The 10,860-nt window shown below is 55.6% G+C and overlaps 1 long non-coding RNA gene across 1 annotated transcript; it reads right to left on the bottom strand.

Annotated features, from left to right (window-relative positions):
• Positions 1-473: 473 nt before the first annotated feature.
• LOC131277283 (uncharacterized) lies at positions 474-1,537 on the bottom strand. The gene is made up of 3 exons (XR_009184462.1): positions 1,397-1,537; positions 952-1,077; positions 474-769 (listed from the first exon to the last, which is right to left on the bottom strand). It is a non-coding gene; the product is annotated as an uncharacterized lncRNA (long non-coding RNA).
• Positions 1,538-10,860: the final 9,323 nt, after the last annotated feature.

Genomic DNA, 10,860 nt, shown 5'->3' on the forward strand with positions numbered 1-10,860 from the left:
GAGGCGTTTTTGGGACTTGGAGTTGTTCTGGGTGGTGCTGCAGGGACAGTTACCGGACATTTTATGTCCTCCCATGGCCCACTGGGTGGAACGTGGGAGAGTGTGGGCTATGGTGTGGACCATTGACCATGAGGTGCAGCGGTGCTCAGAGATGTATTCACCAAATGCAATGAATGTCTCATGATAATGGAGGAGATTGTTGCTATGGGGGGAGGAGGGGGGTGAGGGGGGTGGGGGGTATATGGGGACCTCATAATTTTTTTAATGTAACACTAAAAAAATAAAGACAAAAAAAAAAGAGAAAGTATTCCAAACTGTTGACTGTAGTTAAAGCTGAACAACAGCTTTCCTCAACTGTCTTTAGTTACCTGGTACTACCTGCAGTTACGAATCCCAGGACCTCCCCCATCCAACCCGAACACAAGGACAAGGATATCTAGAGGCGCCAGAGCTGAAAAGAAACTCAAACAGGAAACAGGAGGAGGTTTTTATTTTCTGAAGTTAACATTTAGGTAGCAAATAAATCAAGTGGGTTATGAGCCCCCAACAATATAGGCAAAAATAGGAGGACTCAATAAGGCGGCAGCTCCTCTGGGAACCAATGCCTAGGGAAGGATGCCAAGGTAGGCCTCAGCCCCCTTTGCTGGACTGATGTTTAGCAAAAATTGGAGGCATAAAGCGCTGCATGGTGCATACCACCAGGAAAAGCCGGTCGAGGCAGGAGATGATGGAAGTCCGGAGTTGTTCAGGATCTCCGGCACTCAGTCGGCTAAAAGTGAGGGAAAAAGAAAATCAAGTTATCTGCCCCCACTCAAGTTAAGCCCTGCGCACAACTCTCCCTACATCGCCTTAACCCTTTCTTGTCTGCACTACAGCACCCCATTCCTGCTTCCCTTGGGCTAAGACTGGTCACAGTAAGCTGCCACCACCCTGGCCCTTTCTAGAACTGACACAGCCAGGACACTGCCGGTCACTGTGAGCGCCTTCTGAACTGGCCCCCGGAGTTGGGTATTTGGGGTCAGGAACCGGCGGGCGATCTCTGCCTCCATGGGGGATGGGAAAGGCACGGTGAGGGTGCTGGTGGAGATATGGTTAAGGCACCATCCACTACTGACTGCCTGTGCCTTAGCCTCCTTGTCACCCCGAGGCCCGCTTGCCCGCTCATCCTGTTCCTCTGGCCACCCTGAACCTCACCGGCCCTCCCCACTGGCTCTCCTTAGACCCTTTCCCTTTCCCTCGGCTCTCGCCCTCACCTCTAACCACTTCCCCCTCGCCTGTCCCCGTTTCCCATCCCCTACCCCCTCCAACCGCCCCAGCGAGTCCTCGGTCCTCCCTCTAGGCCGGCCTCGACCTGTGCCCTATCCCCTGCCACCTGCCACTTCCTCAGATAGGATACAACTGGAGTAGTCGGCCTCCAGCACCTCCGGCCGCTGGTGCTGCATCTCCACCCGGTCCTGGTGTGTGTGGGACTCTCTCGAGCGGGGGAGCGCCGCCGGCTGCGGCCGCCGCTTCTCCCCCAACGCCTGGGTCGTCGGGGCCATCGAGGCCCTCGAAGCCGCCGAGGGGACCAGGGCCGCCGGGGCCACCAGGCCCATCCTGGCCGCCGGGGGCACCGGGACCACCCTGGCCGCCCTGGCCACCCTGGACGTCCTGGCCACCTGCGCCGCCCACGACACCGCCTCCGCCTTCGTCTTGGTCCTGCATGGCTGCGGCTCTCCTTCCTTCCGCTTCCGAGCCCATTCACAGCGCCTGCGCCCTCTCTTCCCGCGGACTGCGCGGGCCACCCGAGGCACCGCCCCTTAGCCCGCAACGCCCCGCGGGCTCTCAGTGCGCATGCGCACACAGATTCCGAATGCGGCTGCGAGGCACGTGACCCGTTCCTATAAAGGGACCCTACTGTGACGGTTGGGATGACCAGCCCTCACGAGCTCCGCCCCTTAGCAGCGAGCTCCACCCCTTAGCAACGAGCTCCACCCCTGTGCGCCTGCGCAAACAGGTCCCCGGCAGGCGCAGGGCACGAGACGGCTTCCCGCCAAACGGTCTTGCTCAGGGCGGGGAGGGATGCTGCAGCGCGGAGCTCCCCCACGGGCCTGGGGCTGGGGCTCGGCCTGGCGCGCCCAGGGCTTCGGGAGGCGCGGTGGCCCTGGGGCCGGCCTGGCTGGAGGGGGTTGCGTCAAGTCCCTTCCTGGCAGAGGGGCAAGCAGATTTTTTTCTTTTGGGTTTTTTGTTGTTTTACCAAAAATTGAGAATAGAGTGAGCTTTCTGCTTGCATATGTCAAGGAAGAGAAAACAGCCCACACTCTCCCTCTCCTGACCCCTTCCCTCCCTCTTGGGGCCCTTGTCCCTCCTCTGCCCCAGCCACGGAGTGTGAATTCCTAGATCTCACTTTTCATAGGCAAGAGCTGCCAGCTGTCCAGTGAGCGAGTCAGCATGTGGGTGTCCGTGTCATCCCGGAAGGAAAAGTGCCAGGGTGGGGTCCTCGGGGGGTATCACCTGCCCCCCCCATGCCCACAAGCCTGTGGGGTGCGAGGCTGCAGTATTGTGCCTTGGGGTGACACCCAGGCCTCCACAGCCTGCTCCCTGGGCTGCCGTGGGCAGGGATCTTAGGTGGGCACCGCCCAGCTCCAAGCTGAAGGCTGGTGCACTTGGACAGCGAAGTCTTCCGTGTGGCCGCTTTAGCCCGCGTCTGTCACGTCACACCCCGAGACAGCCGAGTGGACCCTAGAAAGGCTCCCCCACCCGTGACCTGGGCTGGGGGAGGTGCTGGGGGAGGAGGGGCCCTGCGGGGCACCATCACTGTGCTGTAGAAGCCACTGCAAACATAGCAATAAAAACGTCATTTTCCAAAGCTGCCTTGGCCTTCTCGTGCTGCTTCTCTGGGGGGTGGTGGGTGGGTGGGTCTTGCCCCCAATGCCCCCATGTCCAGCTGGTTTACAAGTATTTGTTTTGCGGGCCTCTGCCCGGCGCTGTTCTAGGACCTGGGAGTAGAGCAAGGAAGGAAGCCCCCGAGAGCCTTGCCCCTGGAGCTCACCGCCTTGGGGGCTGAGTGCTCCCCGAGTGTGCAGAAGAGGAACGAATGAGCCGCGGAGGGTGGGTGCAGGGTGGGTGTGAAGTCGTGAGGGCTGCAAGGCTGCAGAGGCTGCCGGGAGGAGGCTTCACCGAGGAGCTGAAGGAGTGGGCCAGGCACTTCCCACGGAAGAGGCTCGGGCAAGAACCCAGGGGAAGGTGGTGGCTGCTTGGCCCGGCCGCTGTGATGGTGGCGACCGGGAGGCTTCAGACCAGGGATCTATTTTGAAGGCCAGGCCAGGAGGAGCCGTGGATGAACAGGATGTGGGATTGAGAGATGAGGCGGGGATGACGCCGAGATATTTGACCTGCCCAGCGGGAGGGATGGATGCAATTAGACAGACGGACACAGTTGATGTTTTTCTTTTCTTTCCATCCATTCTGTTTTTGTCTTCAGCCAACATCTCAGCAGATCGTGCTTCTTGAACGTGATGGGGTGACCCAAGCCTTCATTCAGACAGTGTCCGCGTCCTTGCTGGGCCTTCCCATAAAGGGCTGCAGTAATCTTCCACTAAAATATAAGACTGTGCATAGCAGTACTAGGAGGCACACCCGAAAGTTCTGTGGGTCTCAGATGTACTTCTCCCGGACCCCCACTGTGTAGCAGAAGTTAATCATCAGGATCAGTCACCCCATCCAGCACACCTCCTTTTACTTGTTCTGGTTCAATAGCACAAGGAAGTCTAAAAGTCAGGTAAAATCTCAAACCTAGTTCAGTAGAGCCTTTTCTGTGAGAGACTGTGACGGCGAACAAAACACTTAAGTTCACAGATGGGCTTGCAGGCAGAGCCATGGCATTTGAATGGGGTTGGTCCATATACAGAAAGAGTGTTTATTTGAGAAACATTTGTTACCCCTTGCACAATGGAAAGGCTTCAAGATAATCAATCCTCCACCACGGAGCCAGCTGTTCCTCCCGAGGAAAGATAGTATAAACGGGGGAGGCCAACTGCCAGGTGCAAGAGGAGATCCACTTGGCAAGAGCCCGAGGCCTCCAGCCAAGAGCCATGTGGTTGAGCTTGCTCAGGAGTGGATATTCCCACTCCAGACAAGCCGTCTCAGAACTGTGATCCTGGCAACAATTTCACTGCAGCCTCAGGCGAGAGCTGCTGAGCCAGAACCACCCAGGGAGGCTACTCCCAGAAACAAAAAGTGTTTGGTGCTTTAAGCTGCTAAATTTAGGGGGGTAATTGTTATGCAGTAATTTATAACACAAACAGGCATGTTTGTGCTAGCCAGTACTATTCACAATGGCCAAATGTGGGAAACAGCCCCAGTACTTAAGCTGTGGTGTCCTAAGGCAGGACAGCGGTTACCCTTGGGTGGAGGAAATGCCGGGGAGGGGGCCTGGGGGTGCCCCTGGGGGTCTACTTGTGTTGTACTCCTTGGTCAGTGTGCTGGTCACATGAGTATCTTCATTTTATTCAAATTCATCGAGTGGCACACTGAAGATATGGGCAGTGTGCTGTAGGTTATTCGTAAACTGGAAATGGCACTTGAATGATGAGGGGAGCACACTCGGGCCAGAGAGCACGGCGAGGGAAAACGGCTTCCGAGCACTTGGCTGACGGGGATGGAGGACTCATTTGCCTGGTACTTCATGGGCGGTGGCCGCACGCTGCGAGCCACCCCCGGTGGTGTCAGCATCGGCAGAAGCGTGCCATGACGTAGTGTCATACTCCCAGCGCTCTCGGTCCTCTTCAGTGCAAGTAGCGGGTTATGTGGAGAGGGTTATCCCTGCATCTTGAGGGGCTCTGTGGGTGGGTGGCCTTCATCTCCGTCTCTCTCCACGGCTGCCGCCTTTCTTTTAGGCTGTGAGGAGAGGAGCTACGGGAACTTCTCTCTGAGCCTCCACCACGGCAGTCCTGATTTCAGCCACTGCTTTCCGCCTCTCGAGTGCTGTCTGGACTGCAGACCGGGTAGGGCCTTAGCGATTGCCCGCCTATTTCGGTCCTATTTCAGACCGGATCCCGCGCAAGCTGGTGGTGCTCTTAGTGTAGATGTTTCTGAGGTTGACCCCTTTCTCCTGACCAGAAACCTCCCTGCTCCCTGAACTGAGCTGTTGATAGAGGTTCCTATTTCCTGGAACCAAAAGCGCTTTGATGAGGAGAGACAGAGCGAGCACGGGACCCCTGTGTGGCTCTCCAGCCAGTCCCATCTCAAAAGGGACAGGGTTTTCATGTAAGAACGGGGTGGGGTCATGTCTGGAAGCATCCTTGGGAAGCAAGGAGGTGCAGGAGGTCAGGAGAGGCATCTTTCCTGGAGGGCCAGTCGTGTCCTCAGGGAACAACCAGGTGCAGTCAAGGTCAGAGAAAGATAAAGCTGAGAGAAGGGGCTGAGGTGGGCAATGGAAAGGGGGCAGCAGGGATTTCTAGAAGTAAGTGAATTCCCTCTGCTTCCACCCAAGCTGCGGAGTGGAGAACGCCAGAGGGAAAGAGGGTCACGAAGACCTTCCTGGGGCCCGAGCAGGGTGCGTGAGGAAGCGTGGAGCTCCTCAGCCCTGCGGGCTCAGTCCCAGCGGGGGCGTTAGGCAAGGCCTGTGGTAGAAGAAATTCCAACGGCAGATGGACGGGGTCCTAAGGGGTCCTTCCAACCCCAAGCCCCTCCGGTTCCACGACAGTTCCTGAAGAGTCACCTTCAGCTCCGTCTTCTCCAATAAGTAGAATGACAGTCCAACGTGGAGCACGAGTGTGCTGCCCGGGGGCTGGAGAGGCCCAGACCACACGTCCAGCAGGTGCCCAGACAGGGCGCGGCGCCCACCGTGCTCGCCACCACCCAGGGCCCCGCGCTCAGCAGGCCGCTTCCCGAGCATCACGGCTGTGCCCCCGCACCCGGGCAAAGGCGATGGCGCGGCTGGCTCATGGGCCCTGAGGTCGAAAGCGCAGGCGGCTCATGTTGGTTACCGCGAGGGAGCACCTGCCAGGGGGCCTGGAGGGCACTGGCCAGGCCAGAGCTGGCACAGGAGCGTCCACAACCCTGGAGGGACTCCATGCGCTGCCTCTGGAGGGCGGCCCTGCTTCCCTGCGAGGTGCTTGGCATCTAATCACCACTGGCCTGAAGCGGGGAACTGGCCCGGGTCCTGGGCCCCCAGCTCCCCGGACACTCAGTGATCACCCGAGGCCTCGCTTGCTGAGGGTCCCAGAACCTCCTCCCCCATCAGGCGCGTGGCTTGCGGCGTCCAGCAAGGGTTATGTTTATCATGAGGTTTATCATGAAGCCACTGTCTTCCCTGGGGTGCACCAGGGTCCCCGAGGGCCAGGAAAAAGAGAGGAGGTCCCCCGAGGCGGGGCTGAGCAGAGAAGAAGGGCCTTCTCCTGCTGCTGCCTTCACTGAACGCCCCCACGGGGCCGCTCGCGGGGCAGCGGGGCAGCGAGGAGGGCTGCGGGCCAGGTGCGAGCAGCCAGACAGGTGAGGCCCTGTGCTGCACAGAGGCTAGAGCTGGCCTCGCCCGGGCCAGTCAGCCCTGTCTGCCAAGCCCTGGGGAGGGCTGCACCTCTGCACTGGCCACTGCGCATCGCCCCTGTGTCCCAGGTACATCTGCCTCCAGAACCCAGGACCCAGCGGCCAGGCTGGCCTCGCTGCAAGCACCGCGGCCAGGGCCTAGAGCGGCGTGGCTGGAGTTGGTATCTCAAGGAGCAAAATCCCCAGACAGCCTGAGATTGGGGCTGCGGTGCCCTCCAGCCCGGCCTTGGCACTTCCCACCGGCAAGGCAGCTGTGACCTCGTCGGCGCGGACAGGAGCAGCCTGTGGAAGTGAGCAGTAGGCAGCTCGCCCAGGGCAGGGCGTGCACCGAGGTGCCAGGGCAGCCGATGCCTATGACCCTTTTCCTGGTGCTCAGCAGGACTCTTTCCTGATTACCAAAGGAAGCTTCCCTAGAGGAAAACCACCCAGCACTGCAGACAAGAGAAAGACAGTGAAAAGTGATACACACACACACACACACACACACACAGAGCCACAACCCCTGTCGACAGCCGGAATGTGCGTCCTGGGTATTGGCTTCTAGTCCTTGGGTGAATCATCCTATACACACCTCACACCTTGCCTTGGTCATCAGCCTTGTGACCGTCTTTCTAGCCACGGCCGCCCCACTCTGCCTCACTCCCTCAATATTCCACTGCTCGGTGTAGCCAAGCGACTCCCCAGTCCCTCTACCGTTGCTGATGAATGGCCTCTAAGTGCTGCTGCAGGGAGCATTCTTGCAAACTTAGTGCACGGTGTGAAGGGCTAATGTGAAGAAGCGGCGCTGCTGGGACAACACTTACGTGGTTTTTCAGTTGCGGGAGACATTGCACAGTGGTTTACCCACGAGGGGGCACCGACTTCATTCTCATTCACCGTGCGAGTGCTGTTTATCTTCAGTATGTTTGCCAGTGTGATAGGGGAAAGGAATCGTCACTGCTTTAATACGCAGTTCTTTGATTATCAGGTCAAACAGCTGTTCATTTCTTTACTGGGATTTTTATTTCTGCTGGAAATTGTGTGTGTCTATCAGATTTTCCACTTGGGTGTGTGCCTTTTTCTTACTGATTTGTGGCAGTTCTGGTATGTTAAGGACATGAGCGCTCTGTATATCTGCTGAGTTACAGAATGATTCCCCATATTCACTTGTATATTTTTTATGGAGCTAAACTTCACATAACATGACCTTCACCGTTGTATCCGCCTTAAAGTGTACCGTTCAGGAGCATCGCGTGCATTTCCAATGTCGTGCACCGCCTCTGTCTTGTTCCAAAACCTCTCATGGCCCTTCGGGGAAACCGCACCCCACTCAGCAGGTGTCCCCCGTTCTCCCCTTGCCCAGCTCCATCTCCAGGGCTTGGCCTCTCGTGGAGATTTCCGATGACCGAAGTCAAATACTACGTGAGCTTTGTGTCTGGCTTCTCCCACTTACCAGGGTGTTGCCCCGGTCATCCACGCGGTGCCGTGTCTCACTGCTTCATCCCTCATTACGGCTAAACAGTGCTCTGCGTGTGTACCGCGATGCTGAGCCGCTCATCTCTTGATGACAGCTGGATTATTTCCACCTTTCGGCCGTGGCGGCTAATGCTGCTATGGATATTGGTGTACCAGTACCTGCTGGAACCCTTGTCCCGGCTTCTGGTTATGTACCTAGGAGTGAACTTGTCGGCTCAGATGGTCCTGGTATGTTTAACCTTCTGAGGCCCCGGCAAACTGTTTCCCACAGCAGCCGCGCCATTTTACATTCCAGCTAGCAGTGGCTAGGAGCTCCAATTTCTCTCCAACCCTTGATATTTTCTGTTTCTTAAATTTGCTTTTGTATTTTTCTTAGATATCTTCTGTTGTGTGATATGACAGTGCGTTGTGGGTTTTTTCATTTTGTTTTGTTCCATCTTGAGTACTAGGGCCAGAGAAGGACCCCGTATGTAGGAAGCCGGTGCTCAACCCCTGAGCCGCAGAGGCTCCCCTGTGTCGGTTTGCGCTGACCTTTCTAATACTTTAAAATACATGACACTTTTAGTTGTTGTGTAGTACACCTGTCCATTGTTCCTTTACAGGTTCAGGTGCCCTCCTCACTGCCCCCCGCCCATGCTTGGAGAGGCCTCCTCCAAATCAAGGTTCTTTAAATATCACCATGAATCTTCCTTCAGTACGTACCTTCTGTGTTTGCCTAGTCTCCAGGCCTTCCCGACATGCCCTGGAAAGAGCAGGGCTGAGGTGGTGGGGCAGTGGCCCGGAGGGGGACGGGTGGGGGTTTGCATTAGAACCTGCATCCTTAGAGTTTGGTGGAAGGAGTGAGTTTGTAACAATTGGTTACCCAACTCTGTGCTTCATTTATCTTGTATAAATTTTCTTTTTTTTTAAAGATTTATTTATTTATTTCTCTCCCCTCCCCCCCCACTCCACCCCACCCCGGTTGTCTGTTCTCTGTGTCTATTTGCTGCGTCTTCTTCGTCCGCTTCTGTTGTTGTCAGCGGCACGGGAATCTGTGATTCTTTTTTTTGCGTCATCTTGCAGTGTCAGCTCTCCGTGTGTGCGGCGCCATTCCTGGGCAGGCTGCACTTTTTTCGCGCTGGGCGGCTCTCCTTACGGGGCGCACTCCTTGCGCGTGGGGCTCCCCTACGCGGGGGACTCCCCTGCGTGGCAGGGCACTCCTTGCGCGCATCAGCACTGCGCATGGGCCAGCTCCACACGGGTCAAGGAGGCCCGGGGTTTGAACCTTGGACCTCCCATGTGGTAGGCGGACGCCCTAACCACTGGGCCAAGTCCGCCGCCTATAAATTTTCAACACCAACTTTATCATATGATAAATGCCCATATATACGTGAGTCAGTTTCTGGGCTGATTTTTAAATTTCCACTGATAGGTTTGAATACGATCATGCCAGCACCTCACCTCTCCCTTTCCATGGTCAGTTACTGAAGTGTTCACATAAGTCCAGAGAACAGTTCTGAGAATTTGCAAACACAGGGTGATGTTTAGTGGACAGAACAGGTAGTTCACTGCGGCTGCCTCCAGGGCCTCGAGGCCACACCATCCGCCACCGCCAAGGCCACGAGGAAGCTCCTGGACTTTTCCTGGCCAGGATACAGCCCCCAGGCGGCCCCAGGCACAGCCATTGGCATCGAAAATGTAAGGACAAGACTGTCTGATAGAGAAACAGGAGGACAGCCGAGGATCGCAATGCTTCAGATCTAACCCCTCGGGTCCCGAGCTTCTGCTTAGTGGTTCTTTAAAAGGCGTGAGGTTTGTAATGGGGATTTAAGTGCTTTAGAAACAAGAAAAAACAACCTTTTCCCCCAACCAAATCAACACCTTTCGCATCCTTCTCCTCAGCCTCCCTGTCGTTTTCAACATCATTTGTCCTCCCTGTTCCTTCTGCTTCTTGCGATTTCTTCCTTCACAGCAGCATTCTGTTTTTTATATCAGGGTTTTGTTAGCTGTAGATGCACAAATATACTTTCTCGAAGTTTCTCCAGCAGATCAACCTTATCATCTTCCCATTTCTCCCCATTTCTTTGCAGCATGTTCCGTGGAAAGGGTAGGATCTTCTCCGTCACTCTGCTGTGATGTTCAGAACAAAGGAAAGAAAGAAGGGAAGGTCTCCTGAGTGCACGACGATTCTTGAGATGCTCCCTCTTATTGCTTAGGGAGGGGCAGTGTCTGCCTCTGCCATGTCTTCCCCTTTTCAGAGCGTACGGAGAGGGGGAATGAAGCATCCGGCTGAGCTGCTGATGCCCCTCCTGGCAGGGTTTTGCTTTCCGCAATTTTCCCTCATGTAATGACATTTCCTCAGTGTGGCAAAAGTCATCCAGTGCCCATCCAACCGTAAGTGCCTTGGAACTTTCCGTGCGGAGAGCACAGTGCAACGGTGTCACCACCATCTGTTTGAAAATTAGTGCTGCTGTTCAGGCATGGAGCTATTGTCCAGGCTCTACTCTACTTTCCTCGGAATGCCCAGGGCTGCCTTTTCATTACATTATTTCAGATGAGCTTTTGAGTTTCATCAACGTAAAAATAACGGACTGGATAAAATAAAGTATCGATCCTTTTGCAATCACGAAAACAGTTTGGATATCAAAACACCTTTCCGTAAGCAAAAATGAAAAGAGGAATGACCAACTGGGAAAATACTTTGCTAGGGCATCACAGCCAAAGAGGCAATATCGCAAAAATAGAAAAGCTTCTGAACAGTGAAAAGAAAAAAGAGAAAAACAGGCGAGAGATACAAACAGTTTCAGGTGCAACAAGATGACGCAACAGAATGTGACACAGATACCAGGTGCTGCTGACAAGAATACAAGGGGATACAGAAGAACACACAGCGAATGG

Source organism: Dasypus novemcinctus, chromosome X (assembly GCF_030445035.2).
Source record: "Dasypus novemcinctus isolate mDasNov1 chromosome X, mDasNov1.1.hap2, whole genome shotgun sequence".
NCBI classification, from domain to species: Eukaryota; Metazoa; Chordata; class Mammalia; order Cingulata; family Dasypodidae; genus Dasypus; species Dasypus novemcinctus.